The sequence below is a fragment of the Antechinus flavipes genome, chromosome 2, assembly GCF_016432865.1.
Source record: "Antechinus flavipes isolate AdamAnt ecotype Samford, QLD, Australia chromosome 2, AdamAnt_v2, whole genome shotgun sequence".
NCBI lineage: Eukaryota > Metazoa > Chordata > Mammalia > Dasyuromorphia > Dasyuridae > Antechinus > Antechinus flavipes.
The window spans coordinates 436,249,542-436,275,861 of NC_067399.1; the positions used below are offsets into that span (position 1 = coordinate 436,249,542).

The 26,320-nt window shown below is 38.1% G+C and overlaps 1 protein-coding gene across 3 annotated transcripts in view; it reads right to left on the reverse strand.

Moving 5' to 3' along the window:
- RASGEF1C (RasGEF domain family member 1C) overlaps positions 1–26,320 on the reverse strand; it is a 186,941-nt gene that overhangs the window by 129,207 nt on the left and 31,414 nt on the right. For 2 of the 3 annotated variants that reach the window (XM_051979083.1, XM_051979080.1), the window contains exons 2-3: positions 6,467–6,612; positions 3,450–3,643 (exon numbers count right to left, since the gene is read on the reverse strand). The gene's annotated coding sequence lies outside the window, so the exon portion shown is untranslated. The remainder of the gene's footprint in view (positions 1–3,449; positions 3,644–6,466; positions 6,613–26,320) is intronic. The other variant, XM_051979081.1, reaches the window with a different exon arrangement.

Here is a 26,320-nt window from a genome sequence, read left to right on the forward strand (position 1 = left end):
CTAAAGCATCATTTGATCTTTCTTTTTTTTAACAAACAGAAAAACTACTGTTGTATCATGTCTATGTCAAACACTCATTGGATCCTACAATATGCCAGCACTAGCAAGACAAAGACAGAACTGATCCCTTCCCTCCTCCAAAAAGTCTTTGTCTCACTCTTTATTATCACACTTGGAGTTTTCTTAATAGAAATGTTGGAATGGCTTCTCATTTTACAGATGAGCAAACTGAGGCAAACAGTTAAGTGACTTGCCTAGAGTCACACACAGCTAACGAGTATCTGAGGCTGGATTTGAATTCAGAAAGATGAGCATTCCTAACTCTAGACACTCTATCCACTGTACTACCTAGCTGCTATTTGAGGGATGCTAGCAACTAGAAAGAAACAAGGAAGGATGCCAATAGACCAGGGGTCCTCAAACTTTTTAAATAGGGGGCCAGTTCACTGTCCCTCAGACTGTTGGAGGGCCGGACTATAATAAAAACAAAAACTTTGTTTTGTGAGCCTTTAAATAAAGAAACTTCATAGCCCTGGATGAGGGGGATAATCGTCCTCAGCTGCTGCATCTGGCCCGTGGGCCGTAGTTTGAGGACCCCTGCTATAGAAGTTGATCCCTTCCCTAAGGCTTAGAGAAAACCAAGGATCCTCAGAAGCAGAGGAGCAATTACTCTCTCTCTTTTATTCATCTATTATTTGATTGTCTTTTAGGAATTATAGCCACTAATTGTGTGTTGGGATTTTGTAGAATGTATCAAAACAAAATTTATTTGTAAAAAAGGAGAAATAAATCATCAGAAAGAGGTTGGTTTCTTCAGTATCATAGACTGACTGAGATTGTCAGGATGAGGTGATCTAGAAACTCCCTTCTGGCCGTAACTATTTCAATCTACCATAATGGTGGTTCTGGAGGGGGTGAGAGGGTAGAAGTTCTTCCCAAAAGTCCTTTCTGGCCCTAACTCCCTAGATCTATAGCTCTAGTTGCATAGACTTTGTTTTTTTCTAATCGCCTTTTTACACACATTTAGAACACATAATCCTTTCTGGGTCAACTTGTTCCTTTAAAGACGGCATTGAGCAGAAGGCATGAAGGCTGCCTTTCTGGATGTCTCTGGGTAACCTGGAAGATTTAACTTCAAAGTTCCTTCTGTTTATCTGTTAGAAGCTCATTTTACAGACAGATTAAGGAGGCTTTCCATTAGTCTTCTGAGAAATGGGCAGTGATTAGTTGCATGAAATGGTGAAATCCAGGCTTCTGTTTAAGCTTTATCAGCTGAGGAGATGAGAGAGAGGAGGATAGAAGTAGGGGAAAAGCTTAAAAATTCTTTTTTTTTTTTCCTAAGAAGCACCTGTCACAGCTTCAGAAGCGGAGAATCGACTCAAGGCTATGACTCTGCAACCTGCTCTACTGGAATCTGAAAGGAGATGATTTCTGCTTGTCTCAGATTAGGGAAAATACCAGTCAGTATGCTTCAAAGGGAAACCTGTCACTGAAATACTCAGGTCTTCTTTTGGAGAGGCAAAAACAATTAGGAGAAGAGAGAATTGTAAGAAAAGGGTGGTCAACCATGGTAAATACATTAGAGAGATTGAAAAATGTGAAAACTGAGAAGAGACTGGAGGATCAGTCAATGGGAATTAGTTAATGGGGTCACTACAAGATTAAAAAGGGCAGATTCAGTAGAATAGGTAGGCATGGAACCCAAAATACAGTGATAAGGTTACATTGAGTGTGTGATGAGGGAGCAGAGAGAGCAAGTATAGTTGATTGTATCTTTTGGCACTTCATTGATGAAAAGGAAAAAAAAGAAATAAAATGGCAGCTAAAGAGAGTGAGTAAAACAAGGGCAAGCCAAGTTAAAGCTAAGAAAAAACCTAAATATGTCAGTGGCCTGAAGGGGAAGAGCCAATGCTGAGAAGGAGAGAGAGAAGATTCAGGGCAGAATGCCAATGGATTCTCTGATGTTGTACTTCTCTATTTACCTTCAGCTTTCCTTGCCAATCCTGTGATATTCCAAACTTTACACTTGTCATAGTTATTATGGGACCATGCCACCCTTCAATATCATCCTCTGTTACATGTCATTGCCTTTAATTCGGGGCTTCTAAAAATCTTAACTGGCTTCAGGAGGATCTATATCATTATCTACAGATAATTCTCTCACTTCTTCCTCAGAATTGTTCTTCTTTGTCTTAAGCATTTTCAAGGCTTCTTTCTCTCTCCACCCCAGGTCCCAGAGGGAGAAGGCAGAATGTGATAGTACAGAATATTGTATTCAACCATTAGACAAGTTTTCTCTAACTGATATTTTTACTTAATTGTTTTTCCTTTTCATATAACAATTTTCAATCCAAACCGGAGGTTCAGAATGACTACAATATGAAGGCAAAAGGCATCAGCAAAGCATTTGTTTATTTGTTTTATATTAAGCAAGAGGTAAGGAGCACTTGAGTGAAGTGAGCAGAACTTGAGTGAAGTGAACATTGTGCACAGTAACAGCAACATTATGTGATGATCAGATGTAATGGACTTGGCTCTTGTCATCAAGATAGCCATCCAAGACAATTCTAATAGCCTTGGGATAGAAAATGCTATGCACATCTAGAGAAAGAACAAGGGAGACTGAATATAGATCAAAGCACAATATTTTCACCTTTTTAAAATTTGTTCGCTTTTTCTTTCTTGTGGTTTTTCACCCCTTGGGTCTGATTTTTCTTGTACAACATGACAAATAAGGAAATAGGTTTAAAAGGACTATTTATGTTTAACCTATATCATATAGCTTGCTGTCTCAGGGAGAGAAAAAGTAAAGAGGAAGAAAAATTTGAAACCCCAAATCTTAAAAAAATGAATATTGGAAACTGTCTTTATGTATATTTGGAAAAAATAAAATACTATTGAGGAAATAAATAAATAAGGTAATTTATAACCAAAAAAGAGCTAAAGAGCAGAGTGGGGAGACAGCTGGGGTAGCCCAGGAATTAGCAAGGAGAGAACAGCTGACCTTGAAGGGAATCAGGGTTCCTAGGGTGATAGGAATCACATCACTAATTTAAATGACTGACCATGGAAAACAAAATGCCAACATGCTTTTGGCAGAGATATCTTCCCATTCATCAGACCCAGGGAAAGAAAAAATGTAGATATGATGCTATATGTCCCCAAAGCACAGGGGTAGGAGGGGGGGAAATCAAAATAAGACAATAAGCTTCTCAGGTCCCTTACGTACAACCTAGCAGGACTGTGAAAGCAACAAGACAACTGGTTACTTCCTTTTTAAAAAAAAGCAAAGTGAAAAGAGCAGAGATCAGGTTCAAATTTTGCTGCATGCTTTGGGTATGACCCTTTTTTGCCCAAGAAATTTTTATATTACCCCAGGTATAGAGCTATATGAAATAGGTATACAAATCTAACATTTACTGATAATAAATCATAATTTTGTGACTCACATTCAGTTATGAGACCCCATATGAAGTTGAGATCCACAGTTTAAGAAGCTGGAGATTAGATGACCTTTAAGGTCCTTTCAGGTTCTGACATTCTGTGATTCTGTGGGGGCTTATACTATATTTCTTCTTTGTCTGACAGGATTTCACTTTCCTCAGTGGGAAACATATTCTATTGGTAGAGACCAGCAGCTCTTCTGTAACTCATAAAAATCACAAGATCATAGATTAGAAAGAGGCCATGGAGTCCAATGTCTTCATTTCATAGTTGGAAAAATCAGTCTTGAGTCACTAAATGACTTGTCCAGACTTGAGCAAGTAGAAGTGTCAGAGGTAGGATTTGAATCCAGGTCCCTAATTTTACAGGCAGGGTCCTTTTCACTATACTGCATCTTTAATGGACCTAGAGAGACATCTTTACCACTGAGAGGTAAAATGACTTCCCTAGAATCACAGAGGCAGCTGAGTGGCATAGTGGATGGAGTGCCAGGCCAGTGGTCAGGAAGAACTGAATTCAAATCCAGTCTCAGATACTTCCTAGCTGAGTGACCCTGGGCAAGCCACTTAACCCTGACTGCCTCAGTCTCCTCATAGGTAAAATAAAATGGAGAAGGAAATGGCAAACTTTTCCAATATCTTTGCCAAGAAAACCCAAACTGGGGTCACCTAGAGCCCCAAACGACTTGACAACAACAACAGAGTCACAGAATCCAAGTGCATCAGAAGACAATTGAAGCCAGATATTCCTGCTTGTGGACATTTCTATCCACTAACCTGCCACCTCTCCCACACTATTTTTCATAGGGGGGTGTAGCTCAAAGTGGGGGACACCCCGGAGGGACCCTCTCAAAGTCTCTAATAGCTCCCTAAGGCCAAGCTTCAGACAGCAGCTCAGAAACAGCGTGAGTGGGATGCCAAGAGGGGGCAGGGCTCCTCCTGGGCCCGGAGTGCCAATGTTAGTTTTTCCTCTGGAGAACTAGCTTTGGGAGCCCCAAGTCTGACCTGGAAACTCTGGGGCCAACAGAGCTCTGCTCTGCAGCTGGGCCACGTTGTACTTGTGAATGGCTCCTTCTGTGTGAGGAGGCCAGGAGGGTGTTTAGCATGCACTCCTGCATGCCGGGAGGTGGGGACGGGTGCTACGGGATCCTCCCAGGAGGCAGCTTTAGGCACTGTGACAGAGAGAAGGCAAGTGACCTGGAAATGCCAAACAAGGAGCGGAGACTGCCTGAAGAGAGCCGGGCTGCTCGCTGCCGTTTGATACTGCATCAGGCAGCGGCTGGAACCCCATCTGGGTTAGCATTCAGCGCACTGCAGCCTTATCCTGGTGTGGGCTGCAGTTGCAGATTGACAGAGTGAAGATTAATCTCCCCTGCCTCTGGGATTGGAGGCCCGAGCAAAGAAACGAGCTGCTTGGGTTTTCTATCACGTCCTGCATTACCTCAAACGGCTGGAACGTCAAGACCCTGACCCGACGCTGCCTCTTCAGCAGGATGCCCTGATAATCCCAGGCAGCCTAAACTGTAATCCTTCAAGAGTGATTTCAGCCTTGAACAAAACAAGGGGAAAGATCCTCAACTTCCATTTTCTGCCCGACTCCTGCTCCTTTGCCCAGGGCCTAACCCTTTAGACCAATCACAAAATGATAGCGTGTCAGAACCGGAGGGGAGTCCAAACAAATCTGAGGACAAAATCGCTCTCGCTGACTTGTACCACATGTCACTGGGTAATATTGCAAGGGATGAGCAAGTACCAATCCACAAGCATTTATTTGCATCTATTTTGTGTCCGGAACTATGCCAGGGATGCAGAATATGATAAATTAAACAGTTCCTGACCTCCAGGAGCTTATATTCTATCAAGGGAAACAACACATACAAAATACATGTAGAACACAAAGATACATGTATAATTTATATATACAATGTTATATAAGGAATAATACAAAGTAATTCTGGAGGAAAGGGGCCTAACGGCTGGGGAGAGGGTGCTGCAGCTGGGGAGTACTGCAACTGTGTCACAAAGGAAGCTAGAGGCTCTAAGAGGGAGAGGTAGCACAGTGGGAAGAACAACAGACTTGGAGTCAGAGGATGTGAATTCAAATCCTATAATTTATACCTGTGTGATCTTGAGCAAAGTCCTTAGCCTTTCTAGACTTTAGTTATACATCTATAAAATGTGGGGATTAATGTAGATCAGGGGTCCTCAAACTTTTTAAATAGGGGGCCAGTCCACTGTCTCTCAGACTGTTGGAGGGCCGGACTATAGTAAAAACAAAAACTTTGTTTCTTTAAATAAAGAAACTTTATAGCCCTGGGTGAGGGGGATAATCGTCCTCAGCTGCCGCATCTGGCCCACGGGCCATAGTTTGAGGACCCCTGGTCTAGATGATCTCTAAGATCTGTTCCAGCTTTAAATTTATAATCAGATAACTATACATAAAGGGTTGTGAGGAGAGGAAGGAGTGCGTTTTAGTTATGTTGGAACAGCTCAAGCAGAGCCAGAGATGGAAAATAGAATGTCCTAGGAAGGCTCTCTGATTTCCCAATCTCTGGCTAGTCACAACCCATCTATGACAATATGTAAGTCCTCTCTGTCTCTATGGAGTTGTTACTTGCCCAGGCTCTTCAGTTTTAAAGGCAGGATTTGAACCCATTTTTTCCTGACTCCAAGTCTGGGACTTTATCCACTATACCATGATGCTTCTATTCTATGAATAGAATACCTTGTAAGTAATAAAGCACATGTGAATTGCTGCTAACGCATGACATGTTAATTTATTAAAATTTCATCTAAGTCCTCCCAAGCCACAGACTCTAAGGCACCATATGCTAGCCTTGGTGAAACACAAAGTTTCCTCTGTCCAAATCCCAAGTATTCCAGGATGCACTCAGAGCCTGCTCTAATTCTGGCTGCTGAAAACCTCACACTTAAAAAAAATCTATCACACCAGCATTGATAGTGTGACAGAAGTATGCGAAAATAGCCCCAAAGTACAGAAGGAGAAAAAGCATTCTACTTACCACAGTCTGTGCATGACGTGCTCACACCTTATGACAGGCGCCTCTCAAGGGCGGGGAGCCCCCAGTGGAAACCAACTTCTTTCTTTCTTCCACTTCCAAAGGGGTCGTGCCAGTCACTCTTAAGATGTACAGAACTTGAGCCATCCCTGCAACCAGGAAGCAGCATGAATTCGGAGGAACTCAGAATCCAGCTTGTAAGTGCTCTTTGAGGCCTTTCTGACCCCACATCCAGGACTCTCACCACCTCGCTAAACCCACAAGATTGTTTTATCTCCTAGACCAGTGTGTCTTAAATTTTTCCCATTCATGACCCTTTTTTGCCCAAGAAATTTTTATGTGAAAATTTTATATCTATATGCCAGGTATATAGGTATGGAAATCAAACACTTAGTGATAAATTATAATTTTTTGATTCCTACATTTAGGTATGAGACCCTGTATAGGGTATCAACCCACAGTTTAAGAAGCTAAGTCCTAGACTATATCTTGCCATCTCAGCCATGAGGTAACATGGAGAGATTCCCACCAAATACTTTGCTGAAATCCACATACACTACATGGCATCTCCTTAATTTACCAGTCCAGTATTCTCATTAAAACAAATAAACCAATGAATGAATGAATGAAAACAGAAAGTTAAGTAATACTCTGGCTTGATGAATCTACTTATGAGGACCATAATAATGGTAATCTTTAGTAATCTCCCTTTCTTTTCTAAGTTTTCAAGAATCATACTTGTAACAATATATGTTTTACAGCATGGCAGGAATCCAATTCATTGATCTATCCTTTTTTTTTTAAATTTTATTTTATTTAATAATAACTTTGTATTGACAGAATCCATGCCAGGGTAATTTTTTACAACATTATCCCTTGCACTCGCTTATGTTTCGTTTTTTCTCCTCCCTCCCTCCACCCCCCCCAAGATGGCAAGTAGTTCTATATATGTTAAATATGGATCTATCTCTTCTGAATTTACCTTCTTTTCAACTTGAAAATCAGGATGGCATTTATCCAGCTCTAGTCTTTTAGAATGAATCCCAATCTCTACAACTTTGCAGAGTTTGTTAACAGCATCATCATCATCACAACTGTCCATTCTTTTACAAACCTGGAATGTCCATTTATCCAGCTGACTTGAATTCAAAGAGTGTGCGTAAGTGCTCCCTTATCATATCACTTTGGATTATTTGGTACCTGTTAATCAGTTCAGTTTTAGTTTCCTGTTTTATTCCTGAACTAGGAATCCAGCCAAAAATCTTTGCTACCTAAACACTGCCCAGTGTCTGTGATTCTTATTTCCCAACTTAAGCTAACTATGGTCCCCCATCAAAGATTTAAAAAAAAATATTTAGAGTTAACAGTCCTATCTCCTATCAGGCACCAATTTAATTCAAGAAATATTTGTTGAGCATTTGCTAAGTATACAGTCCTATACTGGATACTGGAAATACAAAAATAGATAATTTGCAGACCTTGTTTTCCTATAACTTACAATCCAATATGGGATAAGACCTATCCAAAAAGAACTGGTTCCTTTCTAGATTTAGGATCTATAAAGGGTTAGGGAAGGTTCAAGGGAGGAGATGACCTTATCTAGGGTTTAAAGGGAGGTAATTTAATGATTAGTAATCTCATCAGTTAAAGAGTGAAATGGATAGAGTACCAGTCCAGGAGTTAGAAAGACTTGTCTGAATTCAGTTTCAGCCTCAGATAATTACTAGCTGGGCAAGTCATTCAACTTTTTCTTTTTTTGCCTCATTTCCTCATCTATGAAATGAGCTGAAAAATGCATGACTTCCAGTACCTCTGCTAAGGAAACACCAAAAGGAGTCACGAAGAACTGGACACGACTGACAATAATTGAACAACAAAATAGAAGATAGTATAATAATTTCTTTTCTGATAAAGGCCTCATTTCCAAAATATATAAAGAATTGACTAAAATTTATAAGAAATCATGTCATGCTCCAATTGATAAATGGTCAAAGGATATGAATAGACAATTTTCAGATGATAAAATTGAAACTATTTCTACCCATATGAAAAGGTGTTCCAAATCATTATTGGTCAGAGAAATGTAAATTAAGAGAACTCTGAGATTCCACTATATATTTCTCAGATTGGCTAAGATGAAAGGAAAAGATAATGAGGAATGTTGGAGGGAATGTGGGGAAACTGGGACACTGATGCATTGTTGGTAGAGTTGTGAATGGATACATCCATTCTGAAAAACATTTTGGAACTATCTTCAAAAAGTCGTCAAACTGTGCATACCCTTTGACCCAGCAGTATTACTACTGGGCTTATATCCCAAAGAGATTTTAAAGAAGGGAAAGGGACTTGTATGTGCCAAAATGTTTGTGGCAGCCCTTTTTGTAATGGCTAGAAACTGGAAATTGAATGGATGTCCATCAATTGGAGAAAGGCTGGATAAATTGTGGTATAAAATTGTGTGCCTTAAAAGATCAACATGAACTGATAGAAAGTGAAATGAGCAGAACCAGAAGATCATTATATACTTCAGCAACAATACTATATGAGGATCAATTCTGATGGATGTGGCTCTCTTCAACATTAAGAGGATCCAAATCAGTTCCAATTGATCAGATCCAACAGAACCAGCTACACCCCAGTGAAAGAATACTGGGAAATGAGTGTGTATCACAACATAACATTTACACTTTTTCTGTTGTTTGCTTGCATTTTTGTTTTTCTTCCCAGGTTATTTTTACCTTCTTTCTAAATCCAATTTTTCTTGTGTAGCAAGACAACTCTATAAGTATGTATACATATATTGTATTTATCATATACTTTAACATATTTAACATGTATGGGACTACCCGCCATTTCAGGGAGGGCTGGAGGGAAGGAGGGGAAAAGTTGGAACAGAAGTTTTTGCAAGAGTCAATGCTGAAAAATTACCCATGCATATGTTTTGTCATTAAAAAACTATAATAAAAAAACAACTTCTAAGCCAATGCTGTCTTAGAACATGAAAAATGGCAGTCTGAGGCTACAGAAGAGTTAACAGTAACATTGGAGCTATTATGTCAACCCTGCACACGCAAAGGATTCTTCACAGATTCATGAAAACTAATACAGAGTAAAGAAAACAGAATCAGGAAAACACACAATGACTACCAAAAAAATAAAAATTAAAAAGCCACTAAAACAAAGCTTGGACATTCTCAAATTATGATGCCCCACTTTGCCAGAGAAGAGATGAGAAAACAATGTGTTCTCCTTTCCTTAAAAGAGGGTGGAGAGTTATGGGTACAGAATGCTGCATACACTATTAAGTATATCCATAAATAAATTGCTAAATCTAGAACTGGAAGAGATCTCAGAGTCTACCTAGTTGAAACAGAAGAACAGAGTACAAGAAACTGGAGTAATTTGTTCAAGATCACACATATAAAAGTCAGAGGCAGATCTGAACCCAAGTCCATCATCTCCAATACCAATGCTACTGTCAAATGGTTCAACAACAAAAATTGATGTTTTGTTGGTGAAAATGACATTTTAAAAAGCCATCTGCTTTGCTACTGCCCTTTATGGATCACAAGACCTTTCAATCTAATTTGTATTGTCTCCCCCATTAGAAAGTGGGCTCCTTGAGATGTGGAACTATCTTACTTTTATATTTTTATCTCTAGCACAAAGCATTTAATAAATGCTTTATTCATTTATTTGTTTATTAATTCAATAAAAAAGTAGGTTTCCTGCTTCCTTCTCATTTCCTTAACTATATTCTAAACCTATGCTAAGACAATTCTGTCCATTTCTATGCTTCCCATAGCTTCTAAAATCCATAGGAAAAAGTCTGTCTTTTAAAAGGTACAAACAATCAGTTTTCTGGGACTTTCAAGATCTTTGCCATTATCATCAGCTTCAGTTTCTTCTCTGAAGAGGTAGACCAGAAAGCATCTCTTCTCAAAAGAGGTAGCCTTTCTGGGTATAGCTAACTAAAATCTTGGCCCTTTTCCTACACTTCTCCTTTCCACATGAACCCTTATTATCAAAAAACCCAGGCCTGCTTAGGTGCCACCTGAATAGGATATAATCAGCAGAGTGGCAAGGAAAACTCCTGGACTAATTCTTTCCACCATCCCCGCAAAGGAACATAATCTCTTCCTCTTCTCTTAACTTACCAGGGCCTTTCATTTGGACTTCTCAGTCTCCCTTGTCTCAGGATGATTTGTACATTTGTCCTTCTCCCATTAAGTACTTTTCTAAGAGTCAGACACTTTTGAATCATGGGACTAGAAAGAAAGGCAAAAAGCAATCCCTGCCTCAAAGAGCTCACTGTTTAATTCAAGAGACAATCAGCTGTGTACAAATAAGATTTATGCGTCATACATTGGAAATAATCAACAGAGGAAAGGCATTAGAATTAAGTATCAAATATTATAAAATAAAATATTAAATGATAATATTTAATATACTAAATATATTTAACATATGCTATATAACATATTAAATGTTCATATAAAATTCCTTGAGAGGAAGATTCATGCTACAGAAGAGAATTCAGGTGGGGGGCAGGGCACTACAAATGTCTCCAAGTACAAGAAAAGATTAGACTTGTTCTGCCAGAGGGCAGAACTACAGCAATGGGTGGAGAAATCTGCAGAGAAGCCAATTTAAGCTTCAAGTCAACAAGTCAAATTAACAAGCATATATCAAGTGCTTACAATGTGGCAGGCATAGTGATAAGCACTGGGAATACAAAGAAAAGTAAGAATGGTTGATGTCAGGAAAATTTCCTAATGATAGAGCAGAAAAGAGCCCTCTTGAGAGAGGGTGGGCTCTCCCCCATCAAAAAATGGTCTTCAAAGAGAGATGGATGGATAGGATAAATGGACAAATACTTGAAAGGATGGAGAGATGGACAGGGAAGCAGGGAAATCATATTGTAGGTCTTGCTAAGTTACAAATCCACTATGTGACCTTTGACAAGTAACTTCTCTCTAGGTATCAGTTTTCCTACCTGTAAAATAGATAAGGTTCTGGGGGTGGGAGGAAGGTGAACTAGTGCCTTCAGATCCCTCCTAACTGACTTTCTGTGGCTGCTGGGTTATGCTTGCTTATGATACATGACCTAATGAGGAATGGCAAACTTTGCATATATTAGAGAAGGCAAACAGATGGCCATGCTTCAGGACAGCCTGATTCTCTGCCAAACAAGCCTCAGGAAAAGAGCCAGTCCTTGCCCCAAATCCCTTCTGATTCAAAATTCTTTAATAATAACAATAATTATAGTTAGCGATTATAAAGTATTATAAAGTGTGCAACATTTTATCTCATTTGATTCTCATGACCACCTTGTGAAAAGTGTTATTTCCCCAGTTTACAGATGAGGAAACTGAGGTCAAGTGACTTACTTAGTGTCGCACAGCTGAGAAATGTTTGAGGCAAGATCTGAACTCAGGAGCAGCTGACTCCAGATCCAACACTTTGGCACCTAGATGCCTACAGGGAAGAAAAACTGAGGGGTAAGCAGCCTTATTCCTCGGAGGGAAAACAGAAAAGGGGGATTAACTCACTGCCCCCCAAGGGAGATATGTCTGCCTCTTTCTGTAGAACTGCTCAGCAAAAAAAAAGAAAAGGGGACCTAACCCACTGGCTACCCACAAGAGAGAATGATTGACTGTCTCTGCTGGGCATTTTCCCAGAGAAGAAAAAAGGCCCCAAAGAATTATCTAGAGCTACAACCTGGGCTGAAGCTATTTTCACCTACCAAAATGTCAGCTTCAGCCCAGGTCAGTAAATCCCATGTCCAGCAGGAGCATTGTTTCCTGCATAAATCAGGATAAATCTGGTCTCCGAATGCCACCTGATTTTGAATTTTCAAAATCACTTTATACATTAATTTACTACATCAATAATTTCCATACGAGGATGTTGTCAAGTAATAAATACGGGGTGTGCTGACAGAGGCAGAGCTGCTGGGGATGATAAAAGGCCTGGCTTCCAGGAGAGACATAAAAACACTCAAACCACAACAGAAGATGCTGAAGAAATAATTACACTGAGTGGTGCCAACTGTTGAGTGACTGGAAGAGCCCCAACCTGGGAATGTGATTCACACAACCAGCAATTAATACCTTTGCCACTCCGGACTTTTTACTGAGAGAGTGCTCAAAGCCCAGTTGCAGCGGGCCAAGCTGCTCTGCTGGCTTCCTAGGAGCCACCACCTGCCTGGCCTGGGCTGAAGAGTACCATTTTCTCGATGGGAAGCTCCCCAAGGTAGTTAGCAATCCTCCAACGTGGTCTTGTCCAGAGAAGCATTAATCATAAAGCTTGGCTGCTCTCTCGGTGGGAGGAAGGGTAGGGAGAAAAAAAAGGCTGTAGAGAATTTCAGAAACTGGGAGGCATTGTAGGGATAATCTAGTCCAACATTCTCTTGGGGAAACTGAGGCCCAGAACGGTCAATGGACTTGTTAAGGTCACAGAGCTCCTAAGTATCTCCTCCAATCTCTCAACAAGCAGGGAATTCAGCCTACTGGGCAAGAGATTAAGGCAAGCAGCCAGATTGAAATTGCTTTGGGGAAATAAAATCCTAAATTCAGGTTGACAGGTCATTATGGAAGATTGTTATTTTACAATGAAACTTACAAAATGCATGACAGAAGATTCTAGCCATTTACATGTTGAGCCAGAGCACAGGCAGCTTCACTGGCCATGACCACTCTGCCCAGATCTCAGGCAGGACAGGACAAGATGCTGGAGGGTAGAGATGGGACTCTGTGCCTGATCTTGACCACCTGAAGTCCAATGTACTTCTGGCCTTGTTCCAAAGTCATTTCTCCACCGGGGAAGGTCTAAGCAATTAAATTATCCCAGGAGCAAAAACCTGGAGGGCTTATATTGAAAGTCAGGAGACTAGATGGGTCAGCAGATTCCCTGATAAATTCTGAGCTGCTCTATTAGCATTGACATCTGCAACCAAGAACCATTTCTCTTCTATCTAAACCAAATCCTGGTCTTAATGAGACAGGAAAAAACCAGGCATTAGTTTTTGTTTTTGTTTTGTTTTTATTCAGAATCACAAAAATGTTAGAACTGGAAGGGACAAAGGAGATCATTGAATCAATGGGTATTTCTTAAGCACCTACTATACAATAAAAGGTAGTTAGGTGGTATAGTGGATGGAGTGCTAGACCTGGATTTGGGAAGACCTGAGTTCAAATGTATCCTGAAATACTAGTAGCTGTGTGACCCTGGGCAAGTGACTTAATTCTTTTTCTAACCTCAATTTCCTCATCTGTAAAATGAGCGTGATGGACAAGAAAAGGGCAAACGACTCCAGTATCTTTGCCAAGAAAACTCCAAAAGGGATCACAAAGAGTTGAATATAACTGAAAAACAACTAAACCTACAAAAACACATGAGGCTATACTGGAGATATAAATACAATGAATGAAATAATTCCTATTCATTAGAAGCTCATCTTTTCTTGAGGGAGGAACAGGATATAAGTGCACAAAGAATATATAGAAAGAAGATAATTACAAATAAATACAAAGTAATTTAGGAAGAAGGGTATTAGCATTCGGGGACTCCAGAAATCAAGAAGCAGGAGAGGATGCTTGAGTTTCATCTTAAGAGAGGAAAGGAATTCTATGAGATGGAGGAGGGCATGAGGAACAGCCAGTTCAAAAGCACAGAGATGCTATCTGCCAAGGTAAAGTCAGGAACTATATGAGCAAAACTACAAAACACTTTCCACACAAATAAGGTCAGATCTAAACAACTAGAAAAATATCAAGTGCTCTTGGATAGGCTGAGTGAATTAATAAAGATGTCGATACTACCTAAACTAATCTATTTATTTAGTGCTATACCAATCAAACTCACAAGAAACTATTTTACTAACCTAGAAAAAATAACAAAATTCATCTGGAAGAACAAAAAGTCAAGAATTTCAAGGCAATTAATGAAAAAAATTACAAATGAGAGTGGTCTAGCTGTACCAGATCTAAAACTATATTATAAAGCAGTGGTCATCAAAACCATTTGGTATTGGCTAAGAAATAGAATAGTGAATCAATGGAATAGGTTAGGTTCACAGGACAAAATAGTCAATAACTATAGCAATGTGTTTTTAACAAACCCAAAGACCCCAGATTTTGGGATAAGAATTCATTATTTGACAAAAACTGATGGAAAAATTGGAAACTAGTATGGTAGAAACTAGGCATTAACCCACACCTAACATCAAATACCAAGACAGGGTCAAATTGGGTTCATCATCTAGACATAAAGAATGATATTATAAACAAAGTAGAAGAACATAAGATAGCTTACCTCTTAGATCTGTGGAGAAGGAAGGAATTTATGATCCAAGAAGAACTGGACATCATTACTAATCACAAAATAGGTAACTTTGATTATATTAAATTAAAAAGTTTTTGTACAAACAAAATTAATATAGACAAGATCAGAGGGGAAGCAATAAATTGGGGAAACATTTTTACATTCAAAGTTTCTGATAAAGGCCTCATTTCTAAATATATATAGAGAATTGACTCAAATTTATAAGAATGCAAGCCATTCTCCAATTGTAAGTGGTCAAAGAATATGAACAATTTTCAGATGAAGAAATTAAAACTATTTCTAGTCATGTGAAAAAGTGCTCTAAATCACTACTGATCAGAGAAATGTAAATTAATTCTACCTAAGCCAATTGGCTAAAATGACAGGAAAAGATAATGATGACTGCTGGAGGGAATGTGGGGAAAAAATGGAACACTAATACATTGTTAGTGGAACTGTGAATGGATCCAACCATTCTGGAGAGCAATTTAGAACTATGCTCAAAAAGTTATCAAACTGTCTATACCCTTTGATCCAGCAGTGTTTCTACTGGGTTTATATCTCAAAAAGATCTGAAAGGAGGAAAAAGGATTCACATGTGCAAAAACGTTTGTGGCAGCCCTTTTTGTAGTGGCAAGAAACTGGAAACTCATCAGTTAGAGAAGGGCTAAATAAATTATGGTATATGAATGCGATGGAATATTATTGTTCTGTAAGAAACAACCAACAGGATGATTTCAGAAAGGCCTGGGGAGACTTACATGAACTTATACTAAGTGAAATGAGCAGAACCAGGAGATTATTATATATGGCAACAACATTATAATACAATGATTAATTCTGATGAACATGGCTCTCTTCAACAATGAGATGATTCAAACCAGTTCTAAATGTTCAGTATCGAAGAGAGCCATCTACACCCAGAGAGAGAACTGTGGGAACTGAATATGGTTCACAACATAGCATTTTCATTCTTTTTTGTTGTTGTTTACTTGCATTTTATTTTGCTTCTCTTTTTTCTTGTGTGGCATGATAATTGTATAAATTGTATAAATTTGTATACATATATTGGATTTAATATATATTTCTACCATTTTTAACATAAAAAAGCACAAAGATGGGAAGTCATGGGAGTGTCAGTAATAAGAAAGAATAAGAACATTTGGTTGGAATATTGGGTGTGTGAAGTAGAACAGTATTTACTAAGGCTGGAAATGTAAGTTGGAATAAGATAGTAAAAAGCTTTAAATGCTTTTAAGTGGCATCCTAGAGCAAAAGTTTTTAAGCTGGGTTCCACTGAATTCCAAATTGTAAATAGTTTTCAGGGTGTCTGTGAATTTAGATGGGAAAAAATTAAATCATTATTTTCATTAACCTCTGACTGAAATTTAGTATTTTCTTCCAGTTATTAAAAATATGATTCAGAGAAGTGATCAATAGGTTTCACCAGACTACCAAAGGGGACCAGGACACAAAAAGGTTATTTAAAAAAATCTGTCCTATGGGTAACAGTAAGCCATTTGAGTTTATTAAACAGGGAAGGGACGTGCTTAAATCTGTACTTAAAGGATATCCTCCAGGTAGATGTGTACAGGATGGTCTGCAGTATGGAGAAACTTAATAGGAAGACTGCAATTTAAGAAAGCCTCAAAAGATGAAACAACATTTTCAATTGACATGCTTGGTATTTTTTGATTAAGGCAGGGAGATCAATTAAGGGGTTACAATAACTTAAGATCAAGGTGGTAAGAGCCTGTTAAAGTGAAAGGATTAGGTGTGAGATATGTTGTAGAGACAGAAACAATAAAATATGACAACTGATTAGATACATGAAGTGAGTCAGGATGAGGATTCAAGAACCTTGAAGTCCTGGGACCGGAAGAATGCCATGTTACATAAAAAAGTCAAGCCCAGATTGCTCATTTTACAGAAGTCAAATAAGTTGTCCAAAGTCACAAAGTTGCTAACTTGAAGGGCTAGAACTCAGAATCTGGATTTCCACCTCCAAGAGCTCAGTGCTATTTCTACTATATAATCTCAATAGTCCCAGAAACAGGCCACTCATAGCAATGTTCCTTCAGCCACATGTTGTATTTCTGCATGATCCCCCATGATACACTCTGGTCATCTTCATGCCTTATTGATGACTGCACTAGTTCCCCAACTTCCACACACAGCCCCACCTTCCATTTTCTGAATAATGACAAAATCAACAAAATTGCTGGGAAGGATGTGCTGACAGTTGCCATCTCTCTGACTTCCCTGACCAAAATACAATTTCTGATTATCACAATGCAAGCTCCTGGATGACAGACCCTATCTTTTTTTCTTTTTTCTCTCTGTATCTTTGGTACTTAGTAGAGGGCCTGGTACATTATAGGTGCTTAAAAATTCCAATTTTGATGGTTAATATGATAATATGTTTTATAGGATTTCACATGTATAATTGATGTCATGTTGCTTGCTTTCTCAATAGGTGGGGGAGGGATTGAAAGGAAGGAGAGAATTTGGAACTGAAAAAAAAAGTTTAGATGAATGTTGTGAACATACAAATAAAATTTTAAAACGTTGTTTCATTTTTTCCATCCTGAAAAGCATAGCTTGATCATTGGTGTTTCAGCTGGAGTCATAACCAAGCCTTATGACCAAGCAACCAGAAAAAGCTTAAGTATTTTCTGGGCATTTACTATCTGCAGGACACCAGCTAAAGCAGTACCATGGAGAGAGGCACTTCCAGGGACCTATTCTAGGAAGGTAAAAGTGAAGGTAATGGGGATTCATAGTCTGGAGAATTCAGACCCTCCCTTCTTTGCACAAGCCTCTCAATCTGTTTTCAATCATTCAGGAAATATCTGCTTGGCCAGGTAGAATGTTAAGTGGCTTAGCTCTTTGCCTCAATTTTCTTAACACAAAACTGGTGAGAAATTTTCTCAACACAAAGAGGCAGATGCCCTATGAGTCCTGGCTCTACTGCTCACTCATTGTATGACCTTGGATAAGTGACTTCTTTCTGAGCCTTGGTTTCCTCCTTTGTAAAATGAATGATGAACTAGGCTGTCCCTGCATTTCCCTCTTGAAGGGACCATGCTTTTATTCAACAAGTACTCAACGAATATTTCCTGATATAGATTATGGGTAGTCCCTTTTCGGTACCATGGGGGAGGGGAGATGCAGAGATCATTAAGTCTTCACAGAACTTACAGTTTCTAATAAAAACATCCCCCATGCCATTCAAGGAGATTCGATGGCTGCTAGCAACATCCCTCAAGAAGTACAATGTCCAAATAGTCTTCACTTCTGGATCGGCAAAGAATTGTAAACAAATTAGATAACTGGATAAATAAATTAGCCAATGGCCAATTTGGGGGGGATAGATGTAACAGAATATTACCTTGCCATAAGAAATTATGAATCTGAAGTACTTAGAGGCGCATGAGAAGATGTGAACCAAGGCAGAGTGAAGCAGGCAAAACCAAGACAGTGAAACCCACAGTGATTATAGAATATGCAGGCAGAGGCAGCTGGGTGATATAATAGATAGGATTTAATTTAAATCTGTTTTCAGATGTTGTAATTCTCAGACACTGTAATTCTGATCAGTCATTTCTTTATTTTTTTAAAAGGAAAGAAAATGAATAAGAAAAAATGCAAGCGAACAATAACAAAAAGAGTGAGAATGCTGTGTTACGATCCATACTCAGTTCGCACAGTTCTCTCTCTGAGTGTAAATGGCTCTCCTCTTCACAAGATCATTGAAACTGGCCTCAATCATCTCATTGTTGGAAAGAGTCACGTCCATCAAAATTGATAGTCTTATAATATTGATGTTGACATGTACAATGATCTCCTAGTCCTGCTCATTTCACTTAGCATCACTTCATGTAAGTCTCTCCACGCTTCTCTAAAATTATCCTGCTGATCATTTCTTATAGAACAAAAATATTCCATAATATTCATATCTGGGCAGTCATTTAAGGAAAACTCAGTTTCCTTGAATGTAAAATAAGGATCATATTAGTGCCCACCTCTCTGAGCTATTGTGAGTATTAAATGAGATACAATTGTAAACCATACAGCACATAGAAAGTACTTAGTAAATGCTTATTTCCTTCCTCTTTCCTAAAAAGAAATAAACTGTGATAAAAGATGAAACTGAACACTGGGTAATTATAATGAACAAACTTGGCCCTATAGAAGAGGTGAGAAAATATGTTTGAAATATTGCATATACTATCAGAGTTATTTGATATATGAATTAGTTTTGTTGAATGGATTTTTTCTCTTTCATTTTTTATTCTTTTTAATAATCAGCTTGGTGGTACAATGAAAAAGCACTGGGCAGGCAATCAGGGAGCTTAAAATTTGACCTCAGACATTACTAGCTATGTGATCCCCGGGCAAGTCATTTAACCTCTGCCACAATTTTCTCATCTATAAAATGGGTAATAGTACCTACATCCCAAGATTATAATAATTAAAAAGAGTTTGGCACAGTGTCTGGCACATAGTAGGTACTATATAAATGTTAGCTATTATAATCAATAACTTGATAGGGAGGGAAGAAGAGAAAGATATTTGGAATACATAATATATATGTATAAATAATTACATATAGAATATATTTTTATAATTTGGAAATATATAAATACATATTTGGAAATAAAGATTATGTAGGAAAAAAAGATTAATTTTTTTAAAAGGAAGCTGCAAAAATTCTTCTGTTTGGCATTTAAAGCATCTCATAACCTGGATGTGGCCCATTCTTCTAGACCTATTTACATTAATACCCTTTTCTATGAATGCACACACATATTACATTCTAGTTAAAGTAGTCTACATGCTGTAGTGTGCATAGCTCACTACTAGCTGAGATGCAGCTCAGAGACTATAGCTGCCAGTCCAATGGATCCAATAGTATATTCAGAAGCATGTTTAAGTTTCCACTGTTTCCACTGAGGTTGCATAATACAAGTGATGCAGACTAATCTCTACACTGCTCTCTGAGTCCCATTTCTCACCCAACATTCTCAGGAAAAAGACTAGGTATCAAAAAAGTTCTTTTCAGGTACCCAGATGAGTTATAGGGCACTAAAAGGGAAGTGCTGATAAAATCAGATTACAAAAAGTCCATTCTCTATAATCCTCTCTACCCCCAGCCCAGAAAGGCCCTGGATGAAAAAATCCTTGGTCCATCCTAGGAAGTGGATCTGAGGGCAACTGATAAGAAGACATTTCCTCCAAGCCACTGTCCCATCATAGCCTGGACCACTTTCAGGGAGACTTCAGATGTTGCTGCTGCTGCTGCTTCTCTAGGATAGATCTTTTACAAAACCTCTAGACTGCACTTCAATTGATTTCCTGGCTCTCTGTCTTTCATTTATTTTCTGTGTTAAAAGCCTGGCAAGACTTTCTTAAACATTAATCAGGCTGAGTTCATTGAGCTTTTTATGCTTTTACACACACACACACACACACACACACACCAGCTTCGTGTAGTAAGATGAATGAATTTTTAGTGATTTAATTTTTAAATATCACTTCAAATGATGGGAGAGTCATATCTCAGGTCCTTTGATATCTATTGTTGTATTTTCTCTTTAAATATTCACTTAAAATTTTCAGATTGAACAGCAATACCAACAACTAAATGGGCTTAGTCAATACTTATTTTCTTTATGAGAGAATCATAGAGCTAGAGTTTGAAGGATCAAGCTAATCCAAATTTACAAATTAGGAAAAATGAGGCACATGGGGGTTAAGTAACTTTTTCAAGGTCACAAAGACAGTAAGCATCAATGATAGAATTTGATCAAAGGATCCTCTGCCTCAAAAGTCAGTCCTCAAGGGATCTGTATGTGTCAAAATGTTTGTGGCAGCCCTGTTTGTAGTGGCTAGAAACTGGAAAATGAATGGATGCCCATCAACTGGAGAATGGTTGGGTAAATTGTGGTATATGCATGTTATGGGATATTATTATTCTGTAAGAAATGACCAGCAGGATGAATACAGAGAGGCTTGGAGAGACTTACATGAACTGAGGCTAAGTGAAATGAGCAGAACCAGGAGATCATTATATATCTCAACAACAATACTGTAAGAGGATGTATTCTGATGGAAGTGGATTATCTTTGACAAAGTGAAGATCTAACTCAGTTCCAATCGATCAGTAATGGACAGAAGCAGCTACACCCTGAGAAGAAACACTGGGAAATGGGTGTAAACTATTTGCATTTCTGTTTTTCTTCCCAGGTTATTTTTTACTTTCTGAATCCAATTTTCCCTGTGCAACAAGAGAACTATTTGGTTCTGCACAAATATATTGTATCTAGGATATACTATAACATAGTTAACATGTATAAGACTGCTTGCCATCTAGGGAGGGGGTGGAAGGAGGGAGAGGAAAAGTTGGAACAGAAGTGAGTGCAAGGGATAATGTTGTAAAAAATTACCCAGATATATGTTCTGTCAATAAAAACTTATTTAAAAAAACCAGTCCTCTTTCCATTGATCATGCTGTCAAATAAAATAGAATACTATTTGGATCCCTCCAACCTCCCATAAGGATTCTTTGTACAGAAATACTCATTTACTTTTTCTCATATGATCATCATCATTGTGTGCATCTTTACTCTAAATTCTGCCTTTTAAAAAATCACATCATTTCATAAAATTCTTCCCTGATGTCTTTGTGTTCTTTATAATTGTTGATCTTAATTGCATTGTAATATTCCATTATCTTAATGTATTATCCAATTTCCAGATTATAAGCTCTATGAGGGCAAGGGCCAAGGTTTATCTAATTCTGTATCTCCTCCCACGAACAATTGTCTCTTAAGAATTGGAAATGAAATAAGCTATGATATGTGTTTGTGATGGAATGTTGTTGTTCTGTAGGAAATGATGAGCAGGGATGCTCTTAGAAAAAAAAAAAAACTTGGAAAGTCCTTCATGAACTCAAAGTGAAATGTACTGTATACAAAGTAATAGCAATGTTCTGGGATGAGCAGCTGTACATGACTTTGCTATTCTCAGTCATCTATGACTACTCTGAAGGACTTATGATGAAAAATCCTATCGGTATCCAGAGAAGAACACTGATTATGTCTGAATACAGATCGAAGCATTCACAAAAAAAGAATTGAAAATGAATAGGTCAAGAGAGAAGTGCAAGATAGGTATGTTCAGACTGCAACATAACCAACAAATAGCTCCAAAGTATAAGAATAAAAGATGTCATCAGGAACATATAGGATAGGAAGAGAACACTATGTAATGAGGTGAGGTGATAAGATGACCAATTCCTGAGAGCACTATTGGCCCTTGAAAAGTCAGGACAAACTGAGGAAGGTCTCCAGCACACTTACTGAGTTTCTAGGACTACACGAGATACAGAAATGATTATATATATAGTATTTATTAAACACCAACTATACACAGGCACACTGTTTTCAGTTATGAAGAAAATACAAAATTCAAATGAAGACCCAAACCTAGGGGAGGAGAACTAGGAAAAGGAGAAGGAAAATATATGATAGCTCCTCCTGCTAAGACTGGCAGTAACAGCATTCTGTCCTCCCCTCCTCCATGCGGTGATTTTGTGTTTACCCAGTGGTTCTTGTTATCTCTTTTAAATGCCAAATAGGTAGACAGCTGCAGGCATTGCTTTCTACTGATCCCAGAACTAAAAGAGCTAAAATAACCATTTCTAACAATATTTGTTAGGAATTTAAGGAAAGGGACACTTTACAACTATTAAAAAAAATTTCTTTCATGTTCATTATCTCATTTGACCTTCATGACAGCTCAGCAAAGTAAACAAGGCAGGAGTTATTAGCTCCATTTTTAAAAAATAACTTTGTGCTAAAAAGTATTAGAACTCAAATCAGGACCAGAACTTGAGTTCTTGTTCAGCATTCTCTCCACTATACCCAATAGCTTCTGCCTTTGGGAATCCATCCTAAAAAAGTATAGACCAAACTCTCTCTGCTTTAGGATACAGTTGGGGTTGACTTTGTTACCATGCCCACAGAACCCAGAATTTCAACTTGTGAATTTGTCTCTACCACAATAGACATCTGTGAATTACCAATTGCTGTCTAATTTTCTCTATGACTCCACAAATCCTGGGAGCCAGGTCACCAGAGTGCCCAGCAATTTCATCCTGGGACCTACGGTTTTCAATGCAATTTGTCCCAGAACTAAGCTATTTTCTTTCAGATCACATTTTGCTATCACAATAAGGCAACTAGAAGATGTCAAAACACAAGCTATCACAGCCTATAGGCAGACATCTTGGAATAACCCGCCTGAGGCTATTAGGATGTTTCAGCTACCAACACTCAGGCCCATCCTTATTCATTCCCAAGGAGAAGGAAAAGGAAGAGAAGGGACTACCACAGTTCCTTTTTCCACTTAGTATGTGGCTCAGGACACAGTGGTCATGTAGGCTCAGCTCCCTGCCTCTCTGAGACTTTGGGGGAGAAAAAAAATGATACTCACTCCAGTTTTAAGTTGAAGGTAGAATTTGGTGGACTATTAAAAAAAAAAAAAACCAACCCATCTGGTTACTAAACTTAGGGGCTGGTTCTTTGATCCAAAGCACATCTGTCCAGCTCTGCCATTTGGTTTTGGAAATTGCAATGAATTTAAAGCCAGTTTCAAAAACTGCCATTAATCTGCTAGAGCACAGATGGCTGCACCCTCCTCTGCATGTGAGTTGGCAGGAGAGCTCTGGGAGGCTGAAAGGCTCAGGTAAAGCCAGCCTACTTTGTATAGCCTTTGTATAGTATACTTTGTATAGATACTTTGTATCTGACCTCTCAGGAGGTAATGGACTTTAGGTAGAAGGCTTTGAGCTAAAAAAAAAAAAAAACAGAAAAACAAAACTCTTTACATTCTTGATGGAGTCAAATTGATAACAAAGATCAGCCACTAGGTCTCTGGAAAATAAAGATAAACTCTCTACAACTGCAATGGATCACAACTGGGAGGCACTGAGGTTGCCTTGTGGGTAAATGCCCTGAATGTGATATCAGAAAGATCTGAATTCAAATTCCTCATCAGGACAGTAGCAGCTATGTGACCTTGGGCAAGGACAACCAATCTGTCATGGTTCCCTCATGTATAAAATATAGACATTGATAGCATATATTTCACAGGATTGTTTTTGTTGTTATTCAGTTGTTTTAGTTGTGTATAGTTCTTTGTGACCCCTTTTAGGGAGTTTTGTTGGTGAGATACTGGAGTGATTTGCTATTTCCTTCTCCAGTTCATTTTACAGATGAGGAACTGAGGCAAACAGGGTTAAGTGATTTGCCCAGAGTCACAAGTTAGTAAGCCTAATTTGAACTCAGGAAGATGAGTTATCCTGATTCCAAGTCCAGTGCTCTATCCACTGTAGGCAAAGATCTTTCCAAACATTACAATGCTATTGTTAATAGTAATTCAATAAGCATTAAATTTCCTCTCACCTACTAGAGGCTAGTAGTAGGTATTACTACTAGTAGTAGGTACTAAGCCCTGTCCTTGGTTCTGGAGAGGTACTGGAAGAAGAATGGCAGTCATTCTGGCTTCAAGAAACTTACATTCTGAGCAAGATGATTTCAGAAATGCCTGAAGAGACTTACATAAACTGATTCTAAGTGAAGTGAGCAGAACCAAGAAAATATTGTATACAGCAACAACAAGATTATGTGATGATCAATTCAATTGACATGGCTCTTTTCAACAATGAGCCGATTCAGGCCAATTCCAGCAGACATGTGATGCAGCAAGCCATCTACTCCAGAAAGCTGAGTGTGGGGACTGAGTGTGGATCACGACAAAATATTTTTACCTTTTAGTTGTTGTTTGCTTGGGGTTTTTTTGGTTTTGGTTTTTTTTTTCTCATTTTTCCTCTTTTTGATCTGGCTTTTCTTGTGCAGCATGGTAATTGTGGAAATATGTATAGAAGAATTGCACATATTGAACATATATTGAATTACTTGCTAAGGGAGGGGTAAGGGAAGGGAGAGAGAAAAATTCAGAACACAAGGTTTTTAGTGGGTAAATGTTGAAAACTATTCATATATTTTGAAAATAAAAAGCTAAAATAAATAACAAAAAATTCTAATAAATACATAAATAAATAAAAAGGGAAAAACTTACATTCCAAGAGGTGAGAGAGGACAAGCACACAACTGAGTATGGAACCAGATTGTGGCAGAGACAAAGGAAAGGGCTAGCCAAAATACTCCAGAAAAAATTAAAATGAGGGTGCTCACTTTCTGATCAGGGGGATCAGCAAATATTTCAGTGGATAGCCAACTTATATATATTTTTCAATGTCCAATTTGAAAAGACATGTATTATAAATGGAAGCATGAATAGATAAGGAAGATGAAAATAAATGTGGCAATCTTTTATAAAAATAATGTTAAGAACACTAAAGTTCAGGATGTACAGGCTGGCAATAAATACTATGGTCAATAAAAAAGGGAAGGGATGGTTAATTATGTTGGGAGAAAGAGGAAGATTACTAAAGGGAAAAGACTGCTGCTTACAGTAAATAAGATAACAACAACAACAAAAAAAAAAAACAGTCTTTGGACAGGGAGGGATAAAACAAAAATGAGCGAGGAGGAGTCAGAACCCAAAATAAATAGGGAGAGAGTAAGAGAATAACTGCCCATGAATGATTTTAAGTAATTAGGCCTGGAAAATTATACCACAGCATTATTTGGGACAGGCATAACTTTTTCTATGTCATAGACCCCCTGGCAATCTCATAAAGCCTATGGACCACCTTTCAGAATGTTTTTAAATAATGGAAGAAAATGCTAAATATCAGTTAGGTTAATAAAAAACAAAGATGTATTTTTTTTTTTATTACCATCCAAATTTATAGACTACCACCAAATATATCCACAGACCTTTTGGGTATCCATAGACTCTAGATAAAAGAGCATTGTTTTAGAATCTTATGCAAATTCCACTCAATGGCATTTTAATCCCTTCACAAGGTGACTCCAGCCTCTGTAAACTCCCATACTCTTTTCCTCTTTACATTCCTCTTTACATACTCTTATATTTCAGCTAAATGGCCTAGTTACTATTCTTCAAAAGTGATACTTCATCTTCCATCTCTATGCCCAGATTCTGTTAGGCACTCAAACCTGGAAAGCACTTCCTCTTTATCTCCTTGTTTAAAACAAAACTGAACATGATAAATGTGGAAATATGTATAGAATTGCACAATTTTAACACATATTGAATAATTTCCTATTAAGAGGAGGGAGATGAGAGAAAGGAGGGAAAAAAATTTGGAATACAATATTTTGCAAAGGTGAATGTTTAAAACTATCTTTGCATGTATTTTGAAAATAAAAAGCTATTATTAAAAAAGAAAAGAAAAAACAAAGCTAAATATGGAAATACATTTTACATAATTACACATGTACAAGCTATATAAAACTGCTTATCTTCTCAATGAGTGATGAGAGGCAGGAAAAAGGGAAAAAAATTTAGAACTCAAAATTTAAAAAAATGAATGTT